Source organism: Macrotis lagotis, chromosome X (assembly GCF_037893015.1).
Source record: "Macrotis lagotis isolate mMagLag1 chromosome X, bilby.v1.9.chrom.fasta, whole genome shotgun sequence".
NCBI classification, from domain to species: Eukaryota; Metazoa; Chordata; class Mammalia; order Peramelemorphia; family Peramelidae; genus Macrotis; species Macrotis lagotis.
The window spans coordinates 508,350,756-508,357,351 of NC_133666.1; positions in this window are offsets into that span (position 1 = coordinate 508,350,756).

The window sequence follows — 6,596 nt, forward strand, 5'->3', positions numbered from 1 at the left end:
CTCTTCCTAGATCTTTAGAAAGTGACAGAGGAATTCCATTTAAAATAGAATTTATAAAATTCATAATATATTTGATAGTCAAATTGCCAAGAGATACATGGTGTGTGTGTGTATGAATATTTATTCATATATAAATATATATATGTATATATAAATATGAAGACAACTGAAATAAATATTAAAGTGAAGAAAGTTTAAAGCATTGAAAATAATATACACTGTTCATGGATAGTCCAACCCATGAAAAGAAGAACTACTTAATTTGCAACTAAAATTGTAAGGAAAATAATTAATTGAAAAATATTTATAGCAAGCTTTATCTGATAGTTATCTTTGTCAAATTAAATAAGGTACTCCAAATTTGCAACTGACATCTCCTAAATATGAAAGATCAAAGAGCATCAATAAAATGTTTTCAAAGGAAGAAATCTAAACTCCTCACAGCATATGAAAAAATGTTCAAAATCACTAACAATTAGAGAAATGCAAATTAAAGCAATTCAGAGATTCTACCTCACACACATTTTGACAAAATAACAAAAAATAAAAGAAAATGTCATGAAATAGAGAGGCAATGGGAAAACAGGCACACTTCTACACTAGTGGAGGAGCTATGAATTGATGCAGCCATTCCAGAAAACTTGTTGCTACTAGTCCCAAAAAGTCAATAAATTTTTCGTATGCTTTGACTCAGTACCACTAAAAGGACTATAAAACAAAGAAATGTGTAAAAGTTGCTATTAATAGAAGCTATTTTTTGTGGTGGTAAAAAAATTGTAAACTAAGGTAGTGTCCATTAGAGGGCAAAAGAATGAATAAATTTTGACATATGAATATAAGGGAATACCATTGTGCCTTAAGAAATAACACTTTGGATGGTTTCATAGAAGCCTGGAAAGACTTGTATGAACAGATGCAAATCAAAATGAGTAGAACCAAGAGAGCAATTGATATGTATAAAACAAAGGGAAAAAAAAACAATTTTGAAAGATGTAAAAACTTTCACCAGTACATACCACTAACTGCAATTACAAAATATTGATGAAGAAGTATGAGCCCTAGCCCTGATAGGTTATGATTTTGAGACATAGATGAGTCATATGTTTTTAGACATGGGCAATGTGAGATTTCTTTTTTATTTGACTATGTAATTCTGTTATAAATATTTGACTTTTTTAAAATAGTGAAGAGAAAAAATAAATGCTTGTTATTTTTTTGAAGAAAATAAAAGTTGAAAAATAGAGATTTGTTGTGGGTTTTAAGTAGACTTTAGCATATGTCCTACAATGACCTATATGCAAAAAGTGGGCATAATAAATACTATGATAAATGTAAAATTGGAAATGGATGTAACATATTCAACAAAAAAAAAAGATTTGACAACTGGAAAATCCAAATACTATATTGATATCCACAAAATTAATTCAGAATCTTTATTATGTTGGGTGATTCTCTAGGGAAGATCTATGGAAGAAGATGAAGAAAGAATAAGAAGACATGGAGTGCAATACAATGGAAGGGTTGCCTACACATCTCTGAAATCACAGTTTTGAACTATGAGAACAGATTTAAACTAAATAATGCTTCATCAAAAAAGTCAAGTTTTCTATTTTTATTTTTATTTGTCTCTATTAGTTCATAAATTATCAATATTTGACTCTACTCCTAGAAAAGCTTCTGAGTCAGGGATAGAGATATAACTGTATTGCTTATTTAGTCTTCTGTAACATTACTCAAAATAATTTGTCACATTTTCTCAGATTTTAATACACTTTTCTCTTTGCCCTTCTATTTAGGTGAAAAAGTTAAACGTATATTTATAATTATATTTATTTCTTGTTCACCACATTGAAAGCACCTACATGTAGTTGATGATAACCAATAATACTTTTAATTTCAAAATATGCAAATTGATAATGAAAATTGTTTTCTGTCCTATGCCTTTGAAAGTCTAAAAAAAAAACCCTAACAGCATTTAGTAATTATCCTTCTTCATTGAAATAGTTATGTCAATAGATAGAATAGAATGATAGAATTCTAGAACCAGAAGGGATTTTAAAGATTAACTAATAACAAACCAATCCCCTAATTTTCTAAATGAGAAAAATGAGGTCAAAGACTGTCTCTAGTTACAATATTTCACAATGAACTTTCATATGAGAGTTGACTCCAAGGAGTATTCTCCAAGGAGGGACTCCAAGAACTGAAAGTTAGAATGAACTATCTATCAGCTTTCAAGAAAGGAATTTTTCTCAACTAGTTGTAAGTCTTATCTTGAAAGTAAAATAATAAATTCAAATAATCATTATGAGTCATTAAAAGAAAGTTTGGAATCATATTTGCACTTTGGATTGGCACAATGGGATGTATGCATGCTACCATGAATTGCCATTACTGCACTAAGTTAAAGGGGTCTATTTCCTTTCCCCTGAGATATTATACAAGCCAGAATAAATGGATTCTTCACCAATATTAAATTCAAAATCCAATTATGTATTCAGCTTGTTAATAATAAAAATTTATACAAGTAACTATCTAGAGAAAAAAATTAAGCATTTCATTACTGCTAATGAAGATTCTCAGGTTAATCAAAGCTTGTAAGAAATGGCAAAATAGTATTTTACTAATTGCATTTTTAAAAAATTCAAAATTTTTATAACATGCATTTATAGGGAAATTTGATTACATATGTCTCATGTTATTAAATATAGAATAATGCATTGTGAGCTGAATTTGAGGTTAGAAAGATATGGCCTGGAATACATAGGAGCCATAAAGCCAGGGGAAAGACATTTAACAAAAGAGTGCCCTGGGAAATTTTCTAAGACAACAATGTACTGAGAAATTGCTGGTCTGCATAGGTGAAGCAAGTCTCCTCTTTGTATGAAATCCTAATTTCAGACAAAAGTAATCTTATGTTAATTATGAATATATTGACATATTTTTAAGTCAACACTTGAAAGGTTGGTGATGACCTTAAATTTCCTTGTCCAGTGAAATTATCCTTGCTGTTGTTGAATCTCTTTCTGGGGGTGATCAATGAATTCTTTTAAGGACCATTTTATTCTAAGGTATTAGGGCATTTTTCATGATAATTTCCTGCACGATACTGTCCAGGCTCTTTTTCTGATCATGGCTTTCAGGTAGAACAATAATTCGTAAATTATGTCTCCCTGGATCTATTTTCCAAGTAGCTCATTTTTCTAAAAGTTACTTTACATTTTTGATATGTTTCATGGAATATTAATATCTAACAGAGTCATTTATTTACATTTGTCCAAGTCTAGTTTTTAAGATTTTGTTCTCTTCAGTTAGCTATTTTGTTTCCTTTTCCAGCTGTTCAATTTTATTTTCCACCTGGTAAATTTTACTTTTAAAATTGTTTTATTTAGTTAATTATTCATAATTCTGCATTACTCTCTATTCTCCATTTTTTTTCTTGCTTTCTTCTTTGGTTTTTAAAATCCTTTTTGAACTCTTCCAAGGGAACTTTTTAGATTTGAGACCAGTTCATCAACCCCTTAGAGACTTCACATGTCAGCATTTTGTTACTCACTGCTTTCCTCTTCTGTTTTCATCAGCCCTATCAGAATAGCAGCTGTCAATGGTTAGTGCTATTTTTGGTCATTTTGTCAGCTGAACTCTGTTCTTAGATATGGTATATAGTTCCAAACTTCTTTTTCTGTGTTCTGGGGTTCTGGTTGCTGGATTTTTCAGTCCTGGTTTGCTCCCTGTGCTAGGGGAGCCCAGAATTTCAACAACTTTCCAGGGCTTGAAACCTTGCTCTCCAAGCTGGGTTTGGGACCCTCACTGCTGGCATAGCTGCACCTTAGCTGGACTGTGGCTAAAGTTTCTCACTGGCTTCAGAAATTTCCTGCCTAAACTGGGCTGTGCAGACCTTTTCCTGAAGTTCCTACAAGCTATCTCACTGAAAAATTGCTTCACTGTTTTTCTAGTGGATTCTGTCACTTTTAGATCTGTTTAGAGGCTTCATTCAAAGGTGTTTTGGGGAAAGTCTCTGCCCTGGAAGTCTAGCCACTAACTTTAATCTAATTAATTCAACATGTCCAATATTAAGTGACAGCACTTCCTATCATATGATTGTATTGCTTTATCATATATAGTTAAATCAAATAAAATAAAAAATTATAAAGTAGGTATCAGACACTGTGCTAAAATATTGGAGATATAAATAAAGATATTAAAAGAAAACCTACTCTCAAGAAGCTCACAGTTATAATACACTAGATACCAAAAAACAACTTTGTACAATGGAGATATAATCACAGAGATAGCACTAACATTAAGAAGTTTTGGGAAATATTTTTTTTGGAATTTTATCTGAATGTAAAATAAGCCATGGAAGGCAGATAGAAATTGAGGAGAGCAAAAATATATTCAGTGAAAATGCCCAGAATCAAGATAATTTTTTTTTTATTTAAAGAAGAGCAAAGAAGTTAGTATCATTGTATTACAGAATGAGGGATGGGAATAAGGTCAGGAAGGTAGGGTAAAGAGAGGCAGTCAGTCCATCTGCCTCCCTGAGGAGAGAGTACCTGTGCTACCTCTATTAGGCTCATTCAACCCAAATCCTGACTGATACTGTTTAGTGCTTCCCTAGTCATGAACCCCATTGCATTTCACTGATTAAAGTGAAAGAATACAGGAAAGATAAGATGAGAATGGGTGATGGTTTTAAAAGTCAAGCAGAGGATTTTATATTTGATCCTATATTTGATAGGGAGTTACTGGAGTTTATTGATGGATTGGAAGAGTAGAATCAGTAGCTAATCAGTTTGATAGCTAAGTGAAAGATGGACTAGAGTGGGGAGAGATTTGAATCAAGGAGACCAACCAGAAACTAATAAAATATCTAGCTGTGATGTAATGAGAGAACAATGTCAGAGGTCAGGCAGAACTGTATATGATAGTGTTTCTGAAGGTAGACATGACAGGGCTTTGAAACTGCCCAATACATGAGAGAAAGTGAAAAGTTAAGGATGATATCCAGGTGGTGAGCCTGGCTGACTAGGATTTAGGTGATGTCTTTATTAGGAAAAAATAGGAAGAGGAGAGGATTGGAGGTGAGGGAAGGTTAAAAAGCTGAGTTTTGGACTTGGTTAGTTTTAAATTTCTACAGTATATCCAGCAGGAAATGTCTAATAGCAATTGGATATATAAGTATGGCAGTTAGGAGAGGGAATTATCTGCATAGAAATACATAATTTAAATATATAGGTACTGCTGAGATCACCAGATGAACTATGTATACACATAGAGAAAAGAAAAGGACCCAGGACAGAGCCCAGAGACATCTATAGTTAGTGAGAAGGACTTGGATGGAAAAAGAGCAAAGGTGACTTTAAAAAATCAATTAGATAGCAGGAATTCCAGGAGAGAGCAGTATAATGAAATTTTAGAGAAAAGGGAGCATCAATGCGAAATGATGATCCACAATGCCAAAGGCTTCAAAAAAGGGAAAAAAAGATGAATATTGTAAAAGCCATTAAATTTCTTGTTTAAACAATAATGTGTATCTTCCTCATAGAATTATGACTAGAGATATTGCTTTGTAAAGTACTTAAATGATTCACATCTGAATCTATTTGGTATTTGGTATAGTTTTCCTTAAAGGTAAAGACAATTTTAGTAACCTCCATTTATCATCCTTAAATTATATATTGTTACTTTAATAAGAAAAGAAAGGGTGGGGGAGATGTCACTCAGTGGAGAATATGATACGGGTCAAAAATATTGAATTGACTTGTCAGCTTTGACCTTTCTTCTCCAAGGATCAGCTAAAAACACCAAGTCCATTGTCCTTTCAGAACAACTGGTCTGTGTTTTATTAAGAGTTAATAAAATTTGAAGAAATTTCTATTTGTTCATACCCCCTATTAATATACTCTTAGAATAATGAAGGTTCAAGAAGTTGAAAGAATCTTAAAGGTTTCTAACAACAGTTCCATCATTTTATAGTTGAGGAAACTGGAGCCCCAAAGGAATAAAAGTTATTTATTCAAGACCATACAGTTAGTAGCATAACCAGTATTCTAACTCAATACTTTCTTTCTAGCTACCATGAAACCCTAGAGATGCTCAATTTTGTTTTTTTTTGTGTTGCTTTCGTTTTATACCTTAATGCCCCCCCATTTGATTTATTGTGCCCTCCCCTTCATTCTTACTTTCTTCAGATTCTAATTAAGCAGAAGAGAATTTTTTTGTTTGTTTTCATAAAGTCCTTCCATTTTGTTCTTTAATGTTCAGGTTTGATTACTGAGTGAGATATCCTACTTCCCTAAGATCTCAAATCAGCCTTTTTGCATAACTATGATTCTTGAGTGAAGAATCAGGTAGTCCAATCATCTAATTAAAATACAAAAAAAAAAGAGACTGAAGTACATAACTACTTCCAGAAAGTGGCAGAATTAGGACTTCTGTGGGACCCAAAAAGGACTTTTTTTTGGTTTAGAAAAATTTTCAGTTCTTTTTTTTTTCAATTTTTAGAAATGGTAATATTTTAAAAAGAGAGTACTTGAATCACTTTTTTATTTTTGTTTTTGTTTTATGTATAGAAGAAAATAGGAGAAGCTGTA